Raw genomic sequence first — 18031 nt, 5'->3', positions numbered from 1 at the left:
ATTTGGATACTTTTATTTCTTTTTCTTGTCTGACTGCTGTGACTAGGACTTTCAGTAGTATGTTGAATAAAAGTGGTGAGAGGGGACATCCTTGTCTTGTCCCTGACCTTAGGGGAAAAGCTTTCTGTTTTTCACTGATTTTAGTTGTGATTTGTCATATATGACCTTTATTATGTTGAGCTTGTTCCCTCTAAATGTGCTTTGTTGAGAATTTTTGAATTTTTTATTATTTATTATTTTTTAAAACATTATTTATTATTGAGAGACAGAGAGACACAGAGCGTGAGCAGGGGAGGGTCAGAGAGAGGGGGAGACACAGAATCTGAAGCAGGCTCCAGGCTCTGAGCTTCCTGCACAGAGCCTGAGGTGGGGCTCGAATTCACAAACATGAGATCATGAACTGAGACGCTTAACCATCTGAGCCACCCAGCTGTCCTGAGTTTACTTTTTATCATGAACAGATGTTGAATTTTGTCAAAAGCTTTTTCTGCATCTGTTGAGATGATTATATGATTTCTATCCTTCATTTGTTAATTGATTTGCTGATGCTGAACCATCCTTGCATCTCTGGAATTGATCCCACTTGATTGTGGTGGATGACTTTTTAAAATGTATTGTTGAATTTCATTTGTTAATATTTTGTTGAGGATTTTTGCACCTGTGCTCATCAGGGATATTGGCTTGTAGTTTTTTGTTTTGTTTTGTTTTGTTTTTGTAGTGTCCTTGTCTGGTTTTGGTATCAGGGTAATGCTGGCCTCCTAGAATGAATTTGGAAGTTTTCCTTACTCTCCTATTTTTTGGAATAGTTTGAGAAGGAAAGGTATTAACTTATCTTTAAATGTTTAGTGGAATTCAGATGTGAAGCCATCTGGTCCTGAACTCTTATTTTTGTTGTTTTTTTTTTTTATTTAAAAATTTTTTTAACATTTATTCATTTTTGTGAGACAGAGAGAGACAGAGCATGAGTGGGGGAGGGGCAGAAAGAATTCAAAGCAGTCTCCAGGCTCTGAGCTGTCAGCACAGAGCCCAATGTGGGGCTCGCATCCATGAACTGTGAGACCATGACCTGAGCTGAAGGCAGACGCTTCACCGACTGAGCCACCCAGGTGCCCCACTGAACTCTTGTTTGTTGGGAGTTTTTTGTACTGATTCAATTTTGTCAGTAGCAATCTGTTCAGATTTTCTTTTTTTTTTTTTTTAACGTTTATTTATTTTTGAGACAGAGAGAGACAGAGCATGAACGGGGGAGGGGCAGAGAGAGAGGGAGACACAGAATTGGAAGCAGGTTCCAGGCTCTGAGCCATCAGCCCAGAGCCCGACACGGGGCTCGAACTCACGGACCGCAAGATCGTGACCTGAGCTGAAGTCGGACGCCCAACTGACTGAGCCACCCAGGTGCCCCCAGATTTTCTATTCCTTCCTGATTTAGTCTTGGAAGATTGTGTGTTTCTAGGAATTTATCCATTTCTTCTAGGCTTTTATTTATTGGCATACAATTTATCCTAGTAATATCTTATAAAACTTTGTATTTGTGTAGTGTTAGTTGTAATTTCTCCTCTTTCATTACTGATATGATTTATTTTGGTTCTCTTTCTCTCTCTGATGAATCTTTCTAAAGTTTTATCAATTTTGTTTATAGTTTTGAAGAACCTCTCTTAATTCTAGTGATTTTTTCTTTTTTTTTTTTGTTGTTTCTATTTAATTTATTTCCACTCTGATTTTCATTATTTTCTTCCTTCTGTTAGCTTTGGCTTTGTTTGTTCCTTTTTTTCTAGTTACTTTCAGTGTAAGTTTAGATTTTTTTTGAGATTTTTCTTGTTGCTTGAATTAGCCTTCTGTCACTATAAATTTCCCTCCTAGAATTGCTTTTGCTGTATCTCAAAGATTTTGAACCATGTGTTTCCATTTTCACTTCTCAAGGTATTATTCACTTCCTTTTTGATTCTTAATTGACCTATTGGCTGTTTAGCAGCATGTTGTTTAGCCTCCATGTGTTTGTGTGTGCGTGTTTTTTTTTTCTTTAGGATTTCTTCTTATAATTGATTTCTAGTTTGAATCTGTTATGGTAAAAAAGATACTTGATATGATTTCAATCTTTTATGGAGACTTGTTTCATCTTTTTATGGAGACATGTGACCTGTTCTGGAGAATGTTCCATGTGCACTTGAAAAGAGTGTGTATGATGCTGTTTTTTTGGGTGGAATGTTCTGTATACATCTATTAAATCCATCTAGTCTAATGTGTGATTCACAGCCACTCTTTCCTTATTGATTTTCTATCTGGATGATATATCAAAATTGATATGTGAGGTGTTAGAGTCACCCATTATTATTGTATGACCGTCAAGTTCTCCCTTTATGTCTGTTAATAGTTGCTTTATGCATTTAGGTGCTTTTATGTTGGGCGCATAGATATTTACAATTGTTAGATCCTCTATTTGGATTGATTACTTTATCATTATGTGTTACCATTCTTTGTCTATTGTTAGCCTTTGTTTTAAGGTCTATTTTGTCAGATATAAGTTTACCTACCCAAGCTTTTTGTCACTTCCATTTGTATGGAGTAGCTTTTCTATCTCTTCTCTTTCAATATGTGTGGGTCTTTAGGTTTGAAGTGAGTGTCTTATAAACAGCATAGAGGTGATTTTTTTTTTTTTAATCCATTCAGCCACCCTATGTTGTTTTTTTAAAATTTTTTAATGTTTATTTATTTTTGAGAGAGACAGAGAGACAGAGTGCAAGCAGGGGAGGGGCAGAGAGAGGGAGACACAGAATCTGAAGCAGGCTTCAGGCTCTGAACTGTCTGCACAGAGCCCGACTTGGGGCTCAAACTCACGAACTGCAAGACCATGACCTGAGCGGAAGTCAGATGCTTAACCAACTGAGACACCCAGGCTCCCCCACCCTATGTTTTTTGATTGGAACTTTTAGACCATTTATATTTGAATTAATTATTAATAAGTATGTACTTAGCCATTTTGTTAATTGTTTTCTGGTTGTTTTTGTAGTTCTTCTCTATTCCTCTCTTCTTGCTCTTTTCCATTGTGATTTGATGACTTTTTTAGTGTTATGCTTGGATCTCTTTCTTTTTATTTTTGTGTGTACCTATTATAGGTTTTGGGTTTGTGGTTATGATGAGGTTCATATATAATATCCTATGTGTATAGCAATCTATATTAAGTTGATGGTTTTAAAATTTTGAATTCATCCAAAAAGCACTGTATTATTACTCCCTGCCTTCTACAAAAGTACATTTTTTTAGTTGAATAGAAATCTCATTTAGAAAAAAACATTTTTCAAATGTTTATTTGTTTTTGAGAGAGAATGTGCACACATGTGCACGCAAGTGGGGGAGGGACAGAGAGAGAGGGAGACAGAGGATCCGAAGCAGGCTTTGCACTGATAGTAGAGAGCCTGATGTGGGGCTTAAACTCATGAACCTTGAGATCATGACCTTATCTCACTGCACTGATAGTGTGGAAGTTGCTTGGGATTCTTTCTCTCTCTCTCTCTCTCTCTCCCACTTTCTCTGCTCCTCCCCTGCTTGTGCACTTACTCTCTCTCTCTCTGTCTCTCTCAAAAATAAATAAAATAAAAATAAATAAATAAACTAAGTTTGAAATCAGAGGAGAAGCATGATTTCAACACATTTAGGATATTGAAGTGTTCAAAAGACATTAATGTTATAGCAAGTAAAAATCAAGTGATTGCCCTAACTACAATATGAAGAAAATGTTACAATGAAGATAGTTTGAACAAACGCTATTGGAGGTATTGTTATATCTCACATTCTGTATCTCAAACTTATGTTCCTTATTTTCCACAAAAAATTGAAACAGTAAAGAAATGTAGTTAGGGAAAATATACATGTGCTGATAATTGAATTAGACTTGAAGCTTGAAGAATGATCTGGTTTCTCCTTTACATTGAAGGATGATGGTAAGATATTGAGATGAAGACAATTCATTTGTCTAGGAAAAGGAATGTATTGTTTCTGTAATCACAGTTCTATTGGTGTGAACTACAATTCACAATCCAGACCTGATAAAACTCAAAAGACAGACTTGAATGTGAGCTAGCTGTGCACACTGCATTGTAACTTGTATTTGAAGCCATCCTAAACCTACAACTAGCAAGCACACACATTGCAATGTAGTCTTCTTAATTCTGGCAGGAGGGTTATGTGTTACATTTAAATATTAGCAAATAACATTTTAGGAAAGCGTGGTTATGATTTTACTTTACTATGTGTTATGGGCCGATTTGTGTTCTCCACCAAATTCATATATCTTGGAGTCTCAACAGCCGGTCCCTCAGGATGTGACTATATTCAGAGATAGGGTCTTTAAAGCGGTGATATTGTTAAAATGAGGCCATTTAGGGTGGATTCCTGATCCAGACTGATTGGTATCCTTACAAGAAGTGGGGATTAGATCAGAGACACCAAAGGTGCAGGTGCACTGAGGAAAGTTATGTGAAGACACATCTGCCACCCAAGGGGAGAGCCTTCAGGAGAAAACAAACCTGCTTATACTTTGATCTTGGACTTCCAGCCTCCAAAATTGTGAGATAATAAATCTCTGCTATTTCATCCCTGACGTCAGTGATATTTTGTTTGGCAGCCCGAACAAACTATATGCAATATATACATAATAGGTGGTAGAGTTTGTGAAATTTTAGTTTCTGTTGCATGTGTGGGTACTGAGTCTCAATGCAAGATGCATTTCTTATTATGGGTTATAGGTCAAAGTGTTGGAAAAACATTGAATTGGAAGAAATGAAGGATTGTTGCCTCTCAGCTCTGAAACAAGCCAGTTGAACCAGAAACTTGCACTATGCAGACCTGGAGAAACTCTGGCCCTGCCTTTCACAGGGAGAAGCTTAAGTTAGAGAAATGGTCTCCAAAGCTTTGTGCTTCTTCCAAAAATAAGTCTAGAATAGGGTTCCAGGGTGGAGTTTGGGGATGGAATTCACAGGGCCTGTGAACTTGGATAGGAAAAAGATACATATTTATTTTCACTAATGTGTATCTGAAAATGACCTTTTCTATCAATTACAGATGGAAGCAACAGATTTCAGTAATATTAGCAGTACTGGTAACTTTGTCACCAATTGAAATCACCCATGTTTCCACACCATGTCACACAAACTGAACCTTGATATATAGACTACAACCATCATTATATCAAAAGTATATGGGTTTGTAGGTTATCTCCCTGGATCTCGGCTTTCCCTTCTGCATTTGCTGGCTGGCTCTTACCCTGTGATGCCGGAGCAGGCTACAACTTGCTCCTGGGCTCCGTCTGTAGCTGCGTCGTTCGAGGCACACCTGGTCCAGGCATCATCCTGAAGAAGGTGCTGGAGGCGCTTAAGGATCTCATCAACGAGGCCTGCTGGGACGTGAGCTCTGCACAGCCTGGACTCCTCCCACGTCTCCCTGGTGCAGCTCACCCTGCCTTCTGAGGACTTCAACATGTACCACTGCTACCGCAACTTGGCCTTGGGTGTGAACCTCACCAGCATGTCCAAAACACTAAGATGTGCTGGCATTGAAGACATCATTATCCTAAGGGCTGGAGATAATACGGACACCCTGGCACTTGTATTCGAAGCTCCAAACCAAGAAAAGTTTTCAGACTATGAATGAAGTTAATGGATTTAGCTGTTGAACAACTTGGAGTTCCAGAACAAGAGGAGCTATGTAGTAAATATGCCTTCTGGTGAATCTGCACGTGTATGCCGAGATCTCAGTCATATTGGAGATGCTGTTGTAATTTCCTGTGCAAAATATGGAGTGAAGTTTTCTGCAAGTGGAGAAAGAGGAAATAGAAATAGTAAGTTGTCACAAACAAGTAATGTCGATAAAGAGGAGGAAGCTGTTACCATAGAGATGAATCAGCCTGTTCAGCTAACTTTTGCACTGAGATACCTGAACTTCTTTACAAAAGCCCAGCACTCTCTCCTACAGTAACACTCAGTATGTCTGCAGATGAACCCCTGCAGCAGAGTATAAAATTGCAGACATGGGACACTTAAAGTACTATTTGGCTCCCAAGATAGAGGATGAAGAAGGATCTTAGGCATTCTTAAAATCCAAGAAAATAAAATTAAGCTCTTCGAGAACTGCTTCTGAGATGCCAGCACATACTCAAGTCTCTTCTGTCTCCGAATTTGTACCTCTCAGTACATATGTAGATATTTTATGTAAATAACCTTTTTCTTCCTCCATTCTGTACAGTTTGTTTAAAGAATAAAGTCCGAAGTCAAATCTGGTCTTGTTAACCTAGAAATATCTCTGCCTTAACCTAGAAATACCCATGATTTTCATAACAAAAGGGTTTTGACTCTAAATGCAGTTTTAATTTTTTCAATTTAAATAAAAGTTGTTTGAATTTCAAACATCACAACACAGTGCCTCCATTTGGACCGTGACTGTTGCAAGTATCCTAGGGAATTCAGTTCAAGCTACTGTTTTCTAGAAATGTGTTTATTTTTTCTGCCTAGAGGAGCCTGATAAATAATACATTAGATACGGCATTAAAAGTATTCCAAATACAGTAGGTGACAAGATATCTGGGGGGAGAGGATTCATTTGCCAAAATTACTTTGGTGTTCTTCTATCTTTACTCAAGAAATGAACAGAAGTATAGACCAAATCCTATATATTTAGTTATTTTGCCAATTTTGTTAGCAAAACTAAAACTTTAAGAAGCTTCATGAACCCAAAGCCATGTGTGTTTTAGAAGCCTAGCAGTGCTATAGGGCAGTGTTTCTTTAGCCTAGGGAACATTTTCAAAGAATCTTGAAAGATTTAGTAGATATGAATTAAGGCCCAAGGAGTATGTTTGTGCAAAAATAATTTTTCTAGGATAACTAGCCTTTTTGGGGACTTAATCCTAGCAGTTGTGAAACAGATTGTTGAAATGTTCTTACTAATGGTGCCACAAGGCCACAAACTGGCATACTACATATTGAGAATTGCTTCATTAAAGTCCTTTTTCCCTGTGTATTTTGGCCTTCGTGGTTTAAATGACTGGTTTCTTTGGTGTAATACCTGGAAGAACTCACAATCCAGTAGGTTACTGTTCATTACCTTCTGTGTGCCTGGGGGGTGGGGAAGGAGATGGAAAAGGGGCCTGATGGGAGTTTTGGGAGTGATGTAACTAACGTATGTAGAATGTGGTGATGGTTCCAAGACTATGCACTTGTCAAACTCCTCCAATTGTACTTTATTGTATGTAATTTATACTTTAATAAATCTGGCTTTTGAAAAGCTTAAAAAACAAAGTATATGGGTTATTAGATTTACTGATTGAACTTGTTATTTAATATATTAATAAAGAAGCACCTATATTACTATGCACAGATTTTAAAAATACATTTTGATAATAACCATATTTGTATATAGTTTGCTCCCTTTGGAGCCCTGTGCATTTTGTCTTAAACCATTTAAGAACATTTTTCTGGCAATGCCCTACAGGCTTCATGAGACTGTCAAAGGGAATCTGTGGCAGATAAATGGTTAACAAAATCTTCTCTACAGGTATATTCTTTTTTTTTTTAAGTTTATTTATTCTGAGAGAGACAGAGCATGAGTGGGGGAGGGGCAGAGAGCGAGGAGAGGGAGAATCCCAAGTAGGCTCCATGTGGTCAGTGTGCAGAGGTCCAATTAGGGACTCAAACCAACAAAACCGTGAGATCATGACCTGAGCCCAAGTCAAGAGTCAGACACTTAACCTACGACAGGCGCCCCTACAGCTATATTCTTATAGCCTCACAGCCTCCCTGCTACACTTTCCCTGAGTCTTTTTCATCTGTTTCTTTCAGCTTCTACCCTTTTGGTTACCACCAGTTCTCTCCTTCTGACCAGTTTCTTTTAACCGAGTACTTCCTTGTTCTAACTTTGACTTGATATCTTCCCACAGCCTGCCTCTTCATTTGCCACCTCTTCCAGTGCAGCTCTTGGGTAGTGTCCTGAACTGGTAACTGGGCCAGGAAACTGACCCCCGGACTGTAACTTCAGGATGGCTGAGCACCTGCCAGAAGAAGGTGCCTTACTCCCAGGGCCAGAAGGCCACCCAAGGAGCTGATGGTCATTTTGAAAAACAGCTAATATTGTCAGCAGCAGAAATGGAAACCCTTCTGTTCCAGGCCCCATTGACCTGTTCCTGCCTCCTGAGGATGTTTGGCTTACTTTTGTGTCTTCCCTGATCACATCATTTCATGTTTAGGCACCACCTCCCCCACCCACCCCAACTCTAGCTCATGACCTGAATGTGCAGCCCCATCCATAGCTCTCTAGACTCCGGATGTCCACATTTCCATGGCTTACTTGCATCATCAGTGGCCATATAGAGCGTGTTCATCTCCCACAATGCATCCTTGTACAGCCTGTCTGCCAGTTTCCAGTAATTTGGATCTTCAGCCACTGGGGTTTCCCTCTGCATACAGCATTTCTGTTCTGGCTTGCCCACCTGACAGACACGTGGTGAATTCCACGTTGCACAAAGAACAGAGTGATACCTTCTAGTGGTATCAACCGCCCTCTTTGTGGGAGAGAAGGAGGGCAATTCTACTCCGGCACCACCCCATGTGTAAGTGGCACACTTTGGCCTCTAGAGGGATCCCCGTGAATGAGGGAGAGGAGGAGAAGCAGCCTGAGCCTTCTGGGAGTAAGAATCTGGAACATTGAATCACTAGCTGTTTCGGAGAATGGGGCTCAGGTCTTGGCGACATATCCTTATTTCATTGATATCCTTTAGTGTCATCGATATCCTTTACTTGATGTCACCTGTCTGGTTTGTCCTCCCACCAGCCTTTGGCCACTTTCGACATTTATCTATGTGAGGGGCACAGTGTAGATTCTTGATGGCTTAGGCTCAGCCTGGCCTAAGTACCCAAGTACTTGGTACTCAAGGATTCCCTCAATGGAGACTCCAGATTGTGGTCTATAGGTGTCATGGATGTACCAAGAAAGCAACCAGTCAGGACAAATGCATATCCTTAGTCTCATCTGGGCTTCCATCTGGCAATAAACAATGCTCTGTATCATGTTTAGTTGTGTTTTCCTTTTACACTGATTGTTAAAAGCACTTTAATATATTATTTTTTTTCTCACCTTTTCACTCAGAAATCCTTCAAACACACAGAAAAGTTGAAAGAGCCTGTAATGAACAGCTGTATTCCATCCACCTAAATTCAAACAATATTTAACATTTTTGTAGGACAGTTTTTACCTTTCTACTGTCTTTGCTCCCTCAACCATCCCCTTGTTTGTGGGTAAGGGATTGTGTTTGCTTGTATATGCCCACTTTCTTCCCCCTGGACCATTGGAAGTTAAGTTCAGACATCAAGATACTAAATACTTTATCCTAAAATACTTCCTAAAATACTCCATCCTAAAATACTTCAGTATGCATCTCCTAAGAATAAGAGCTGTCTCTTACAAAACTTCCAAACCATAAAGGTTGCTCTGATGAGCTCCATATCCCCAAAGGACCCAGGGCCTTTGTTATTCGGTAGGGAGACTGATTTTCTCAGAGGCATGTCAGCATTGGTGGGCCCCAGGTGCCAGGCTGTTGCCTCTGGTTGCTCCCAAGGACCAGGCACTGGGCCTGACTTTTATGTTCTCTTGGTCCTGGTCCTGATTCCGATTCAGAAGCCAGACACTCAGGGTCTGGGCTTCCCAGGCACAAATAACCCACCCATCCTTCTATCTTATGTTTTAAATGTTATCATTTTGAGTAGGAAATACATTCACATGTTGTAAAAGGGTGAATAGTGAGAAGTTCCACCCCCCCCCCCCGCCCCCGCAATAACCTCTCTATGCTCCTCCCTCGAGGGAAGCAATCTTATCAGCTTCTTGCAAGCCTGTCCCCAGATTGCTTATATGTTTATAAGCCAATATGTGTATATCAGTGGTTCCCTTTCATTACAGAAATAACACATTATGCCTACTGCTCTGCACCTATGTTTATCAGTAACTCTGAAAATATATAATTAAAAGATAAATACAGCCTTAGTTTTTCGAAACCTGTGCTTAAATTCAAACTGCTCTGCTGTACTCAAGTGTCAACAGTTATGTATCTGTAAATATGACAGAGAGTGGTGTTTGCTCAGGGAGCCTTCACCTTACAAAAGGTTTTCCCCAGAGACTCCCGCCAAGCACCACCAACAGAAATCCAATCTCTATCTAATATGAAAGACAATCCTATCTAGTTCCAAACATAATCCTAACTAATACAATACTATCTATTCCTAGCATGATATATACCACATTAGGTACCCTTTCTAATATGTAATTTAACATATTAGAAGTAGTAGTAGACAGGTCCTACATTTTGGAGCCTGCTGAAATTATTCAAATTTGAAAATCCTAAGCCTGCTTAACCTGCTTACCCTGACTTGTTTCTTCCTTCCCTGGAAACCACAATAAAAGCTCTTGTCCAAGTTTTCCTCTTGTTCTCTTTGTGTCCTGACTGACCCGGTGCTTCCCACATGGCCCTGGAGGGCATAGCATGCTCCTTCCTCTTGGAAACTATGAGAAACTATCTTTTCAATGGTAATAATTTCCTGGTCTGTTGGCCTCACTATACCTAAATAATATTTAAACTTTCATTACAAAATTTTTTTTAAATGTTTATTTTTGAGAGAGAGAGACAGCAGAAGAGGGGCAGAGAGAGAGGGAGACACAGAATCTAAAGCAGGGTCCAGGCTCCAAGCTGTCAGCACAGAGCCCTATGCGGGGCTTAAACTCACGAACCGTGAGATCATGACCTGAGCCGAAGTTGGACGCTTAACCTACTGAGCCACCTAGGCGTCCCTAAACTTACATTTTAAAACAAGTGTGAGGTTTATATAATTAAAGGAAGGCATGGTAACATCTCAATTGAATGTTACTTAGAAGTTATATATCTGTGTAGGTGGGGTACAAGGGAGAATTGCAATGGCCTGTCAACGTATTCGAGATAAATTAAGTTAGATTATTCCCAAGACAAAATGGCAAAATGAGATTCAAAGTCAATGAATCTAATTCATGCTGATTTATCAGGTAAACTGGTCATTTAAAATTGAAAAAGCAGAACTAACCAATTGATTTCTTTACTCGTAGAAGGGAAATTTACCTATTTTTCTGGTAGTCTTCAGACATTCCTTCTGTTACAGGCAGTAAAGAGCATGGCATCTAGTTTCATCTAGAAAAAGGTATAACTTACAGATTCAACACAGTTTCTATCAAAATCCTGGCTAGGTTTTTTCAGAAATCGATATGCCAAAATTTATATGTAAATACAAGGGGCTCACAATATCCAAAGCAACCTTAAAAAGAACAAGGCTAGAGGACTTGCGTTTCCCTATTTTATTTATTTAAAAACAATTTTTTAACGTTTATTTATTGAGTACGAGAGAGAAAGGGCGAGCCGGGGAGGGGCAGAGAGAGAATCCCAAGCAGGTTCTGCATTGTCAGTGTAAGCTTGATGCAGGGCTCAGTCCCATGAACCACAAGATCATGACCTGAAATCAAGAGTCGGATGCTTAACAGACTGAGCCACCCAGATGTCCCTGCATTTCCTTATTTTAAAACTTACTACAAAGCTATGGTGATCAAACTGTGTGGTACTGGCTTAGGATAGGCATATACATCAACGGAGTAGAATTGAGAATCTAAGAATAACCCCTTTCATTGTGGTCAGTTGATTTCTGAAAAGGAAAAGGATGCCGAGATAATTCAATGGAAGAAAGAATAGTCTTTTCAACAAATGGTGCTGGGACACCGGATACCCACATGCTAAAGAATGAAGTTTGGACCCTTTGCTAATATCATACGCAAAAATTAACTCCCAATGGGTCATAAGGCTAAAACTATAAAACTCTTAGATGGAGAGGTCTGAGAAATATAGAAATATGGTTTCATGACTTCAAACTAAGCAAAGTCTTCTTGGGTGTCCATTAGAAAAGTGAAAAGACAGGAGCTTAATTAAAAAAAAAAAAAAAAGAAAGTAAAAGACGATCCACAGAAATGAAGGCTATATTTTCAAATTACAAATCTGATAAGGAACTTACATCCAAAATATGTAAAGAATCATATCTCAATAATAAAAAGACAATCCAATTAAAAAAATAGTCAAAAGATATGAATAACTCTTTTCCAGAGGAAATATGCATGTGAAAAGATACTCAGCATCATTACTCATTGGGGAAATACAAATCAAAAGCACAATGAGATACCACTTTACAACCAGTGTAATGGGTATAGTAAAAGGAAAAATAACAAATGTTGGTGAGGATGTGGTGTAATTGGAACCTTCATACATTGCTGGTGGGCATGTAAAATGATGCGGATGTTTTGTAGAAAGACTGTCATTTCTTGAAACAGTGTTATCATATAAATGGAAATTCCACTCTTATGTATATGCCCAGGAGAAATGAAAATATATGTCCACAGAATATTTGCACATAAACTTTCAGTGTTATTCATAATAGCCTCAAAGTGGAAACAACACAAATGTCCATCAGCTGATAAATGGGTAAATCCAATCTGGTATAGCGATACAATGGAATATTTTTTCAGTTATAAAAAGCAATGAAGTACTACATTTAATGCAATGAAATACTACAAATGGAAGAACCTCAAAAACATTTTTTCCAAGTGAAAGAAAGCAGTCACCAAAGACCACATATTTTATGATTTCATTTATAAGAAGTGTCAAAAAGAGGCATGTCCACAAAGACAGAAAGTAGACTAGTAGGGATGGGGATAAAGAGTTGATGGGAGATGGGAAATGACTGCTAACAGGTACATTTTAAGGTGTACCATTTTAGGGTGATAAAATGTTCTAAAATTGATTGTGGATGATGTATGCACAACTCTGTGAATATACCACTGGACTGCACACTTAAAGGTGAATTGTAGTCTATGTGAATTATATTACAACAAAGCTTTTTTAAAAAATGTGTAACTTACTTATTTTAGATGCATGAATAAAATATTCATGCCAAAGGGCACAAAACTTCAATTGCATGTTGGAAAGAATGTTTTAAATCCAGGGTAGCCCTTAAGGCTTCATATCACTTAAGTTTTGTATTAGGTTTTATGACATAACATATACTTTATGATATAAAAATAAATAAAAATAATAGGTTCTTGAAAAAAGTTATTCACAGTAGCTTTTTTTTTTTTTCAGGAGAAACTGAACCTTCTAGATCTTAGTGTCTATCTAGTCCAAATCTATTAGCATAAGTCATTAATCAGTCTTTGTTTTTGTTAATAAAACAAAGGGACCATTTTCTAAGTCCCAGACAGGTCTCTTCACTTAGAATATTATGGGGGGGCGGTGCTTCGCCTGAATCACCACTGGCTTGGTGTTTTCCTTTTTGTCCGTGTTAGTTGTCTTACTCTCTTTATTACAGTCCTCCATGTAAATGTAAAATATCCATTAAAACCATCTTCTGTAGCCTGTGGAATGGAGGCAGCCCACAGAATGGGAAAAGTTATTTGCAAATGGCATATTGGATATCCATTTGCATATTGGATAAAGAACTAATCAAACTCAATCCCCACAACACAAACAATTCAGTGAAGAAATGGGCAGAAGACATGAACAGACACTTTTCCAAAGAAGATATCCAGATGGCTAACAGACACACGAAAAGAAGCTCAACATTACTCTTCATCAGGGAAATACAAATCAAAACCACAATGAGATACCACCTCATACCTGTCAGAATGGCTAAAATTAACAACTCAGGAAACAACATATGTTGCTGAGGACGTGGAGGAAAGAGAAATATTTTGCACTGTTGGTGGGAATGCAAGTTGGTGCAGCCACTCTGGAAAACAGTAGGGAGTTTCCTTAAAATATTAAAAATAGAAATACCCTATGACTCAGCAATTTCACTACAAGGTATTTATCCAAAGGATACAAAAATGCTGATTCGAAGGGGAACATGCACCCCAATGTTTATAGCAGTGCTATTGACAATAGCCAAATTATAGAAAGACCCCAAATGCCCATCAACTGATGAAAGGATAAACATGTGATATATATATACAACTGAATATTACTCAGCCGTCAGAAAGAATGGAATCTTGCCTATTGCAACAACGTGGATGGAACTAGAGTATATTATGCTAAGTGAAATAAAACAGTCAGAGAAAGGCAAATACTATATGATTTCACTCATACGTGGAATTTAAGAAACAAAACAGATGAATGTAGGGGAAGGAAAAATAAGATAAAAACAGAGAGGGAGGCAAACCATAACAGACTCAAATACAGAGAACAAACTGAGGGCTGCTGGAGGGGAGTTGGGTGGGGGGATGGGCTAAATGGTTGATGGGGCATAAAGGAGGGTACTTGCTGAGATGAGCACTGGGTGTTAAATGTGTGATGAATCACTAAATTCTACTCCTGAAACCATTACTACACTATATGTCAACTAACTTGGATTTAGACTAAAAAATAGTATAAAAATAATAAAAAATGAAACAAAACAAAACAAAAAACAAACCATCTTCTGAGAGTTGTAGGAGGAGGAAGTTCTGGAGAAGGAATGTCTAAGACAGGAATATTAGCTACCAGAATGTCTTTGAATTTCTCTACTTGTGCTGCACACTTCTTCAAGGGAACTTGAAAAACCATTTTGAATTTGCAGTCTTGGTTGCCTGCTCTTCTTTATTATTATTTTTTTCAGGGTTTGCCTTGAGGAAATGGTGTTGTTGCTCATTCTTTTTATGAAGCAAATATAGTAGTGAATTTAAGTCCTAAATGAAATATAAGTTATTGTACCTTGCACTTATAAGAGTCATAGCATTTTGGCGGGCCACTTTGGATTGATTCTTGAGGCAACATATACATTTGAGTGTGTTGTCTGACCATTTACTGAGTAACATATAATCTTTCAGTTTTGAGACAAAGCCAGAGCAAGAGAAGGTACTGTAGTTGATTCAACTTTATCATTAGCTACTCTACCGCTTGAGACTTATGACCCAGCAGATTCAGTGGTTCCCAAAGTATTTCTGATATTTTGATGGATATGATGGAGATTCTGGAAAATCTCAATAAAGAATTTCAGCTTAGACTTCTAGGATTTTAGGCAAAGCAATGCCATCTTGTGAAGACAGATATTCTCTTTTTGAGAGACAGCTCCTGGTTTACTTCTTAGCCTCAGTAGAGACAAAAAGGAAACTCAATTATCATCTGACCTCAGTTTCTTATCCTGATCTGAGTGTTACTGGATCCATGAGGCCAAAAAGTGTACTGATAATTCAACATCAAGTGGAAATAGTATATATGAGATTGTGCATGAACATGTCCTGAAGGCACAAGTGAGTTGAGTGAGCAAATGGCTTGGACTTGCATGGCAGCTACTCCTGCTCTACTGATACCTTTATTTCAACCCACATTATGGCCTTATGTGGAGTTTCCTATGACCAGCTGACTGAGAAAGACTAGTTTCCTTCTCAGGATTGGTCTATGTATGGTTCTGCATGATTTGCTAGTAGTGATTTTAAAGTGTATTTGTTAATGCTAACCTTATAATTTAGACTTTACAGTATATCAAAGGTGGACTGTAATTGATTTATAAAAGGAAGTGAACATCACCTAGACAGAGATACAATGACTTCTAGGAGTCAAGGTCTCCTCTTCTTAGGGAGAGCACAGGAGCATCTCTAATGGTATTAGGGCTAGTAGCAGTATGTTTGGCAGATCCAGGATGATGGAATTATTACTATTTCTTGGCATTTTAAATATGAGTGGAAGAGTAAGCATGCATGCCAAATTTTTATTTTGAAAAGTTTAGACTCACAGAAATTTGTGAAAATAATATAGAGATCACATATACATTTCGTTTAGCTTCCTTAATATTAACAACCTATATAATGATAGTACAATGATCAAAACCAGGAAATTAAAACCTTAATATTAACAACCTATATAATGATAGTATAATGATCAAAACCAGGAAATTAAAAATGGCTAGTTAGTAAACCATTGACTTTTCTTAAAATCCTGGCAGCTTTCCCCTAATGTCCTTTTGATGTTTCATGATCCAATCCAGGATCCCACATTTGCATTTAGTGTTTGTATCCTTTCGTCTCCTCCAATTTGTTTCCTTATTCTGCTCCAATTAATTTCCTTGTCTTTCATAACCTTGACACTTTCCATGAGTATTGGTCAAGCATTTCGTAAAATATCTCTTGGTGTAGGTTTGTTTGATGTTTTCTCATGATTAGAGTAAGATTATGCATAGGTTGTTGTGTCCTTCTCCGTGCATTGTATCAGGAGGTAAATCATGATCACTTTATTAAGATGGTATCTTCTGGTTTTCTCCAATGTAAAATTACTAAATTTTCCCCTGTGTAATTGTTAAACTTCTTGGGGAAGATACTCTGAGATTGTGCTAATATCCAGTTTTGCCCACTGATTGTAGTATTCCTTGGTGAAAATGCTTCCCACAATTATTGCCATGGTATTTACCTATGGTTATGTAAAACTTTTCTTATTTCCCCTACATTTATAATTGGCATTCTTCCATGAGGAAGAGGAAGTATTACCCAATACTATCATTGTTTAGTTTATTTCCCATACTGCCTCAGCTTTGGCCCAAACTCTTTCTGTTTGGCTCTGTGTCCCATTGATATTCCTTCAAATTTATTAAAACGCCTCTTTATTTTATCACATCACAAGACATTCCATATTCATCCTGTATTTTCCCTTGCATAAGATTTTGAAGGCAGAAGAGATCTATTTCGGGCAGATACAGGGACAATGATGAGTTCTAGACCACTTTGGAGTTGTAGGTAGCTAAGAGAGTCAGTATCAGCCTCCTGGAGGTTCATTCCCTAAGCCTTCCAATAAATGAGGGAGAGAGAGAGAGAGAGAGTGAGCAGGGAGGAGCAGAGAAAAAGAGAGACAGAGGATCTGTAGCAGGCTCTGCTTTGAGAACAGAGAGCCCGATGTAGGGCTTGAACTCACAAACTGTGAGATCATGACCTGAGTTGAAGTCAGACACTTAACCGACTGAGCCACCAGACACCCCCGATCTTCTGTTACAGAGTCTCTCACAAGGCTGTAATAAAGGTGCTGCTCAGGGCTAGAGTTTCATCTGAAGGTTGATTTGAGAAGAGTCCACTTCCAGGCTCAAGTAGTTGTTGGCAGAATTCAGTTCCTTGTGGCCCGTGGACTGAGAGCACTAATTCCCAGATGACTGTTGGCTGGAGGCCACTGCCGGTAATGTGCCATGTGAACCTTTCCAACATGGCTGCGTATTTCATCAAATGTGCAGAGAAGGCAGTAGAGAGACTCTGCTAGCAAGGTGATGTTACAGTTTCATATAACCTACTCACCAAAATAAACTCCTTTGATGTCCTTAGGATACAACATGCCTCTGTTGCATTCTATTGGTTAGAAGCAAGTTGCTATGCCAGTCCACATTTATGGGAAGGAAACTACGTGTGGGTGTGAACACCAGAAGAGGGGGATCACTGGGGCCATTTTGGAGTGTTCTAGCACCGTTGTGTAAACTTCTAATTTTTTTCTTGGACCATCTAAGGTGGAATATTGGTTGACTCAGCCATCTTGTCAGGATTGTATTCTATCCCTTCTGTGAACTAGGAGACTGCTGTCTGGCCTAATCAAAGCTGTGGAAATCATAAAACCTGTAGCGTCCATCTTCATGCATTCAAATAATCTCCCCCAGCAGACCAGGCTGTTTGGACATGCCCTCCACCCCTGAGATTCTTCAAGTCTAAGTGGTGTTAGAAGAATTTACTCAAGCCTTTCCTGAGGCCAATTGACACCTTGAGCAGAGTACAGATCAGAGGAACTCTTATTCTACAACTCTAGTATAAGGATTTGTGGGAGATTGATGTTTTCCAAGGGAGAATGGATTTTACCTTCCTCACCCCATCCACACACATTCCCTGACAATAAGGTATGACCTCTAATCTGGAAAGTAAAGAAGAAAGTATTAAACAAACTAAATTAAAAAGGATTTTTTCAACAAATAGTGCCAGGAAAACTGGATATCCA

At 38.7% G+C, this 18031-nt stretch overlaps 1 pseudogene; it reads left to right on the top strand.

Moving 5' to 3' along the window:
* The window catches only part of LOC122225974, a 35316-nt pseudogene extending 29180 nt beyond the window's left edge, over window positions 1-6136 (top strand).
* The last annotated feature ends 11895 nt before the right edge of the window (window positions 6137-18031 follow it).

This window comes from Panthera leo, chromosome C1, assembly GCF_018350215.1.
Source record: "Panthera leo isolate Ple1 chromosome C1, P.leo_Ple1_pat1.1, whole genome shotgun sequence".
Lineage (NCBI taxonomy): Eukaryota > Metazoa > Chordata > Mammalia > Carnivora > Felidae > Panthera > Panthera leo.
This window is presented reverse-complemented; position numbering and strand designations above follow the sequence as displayed.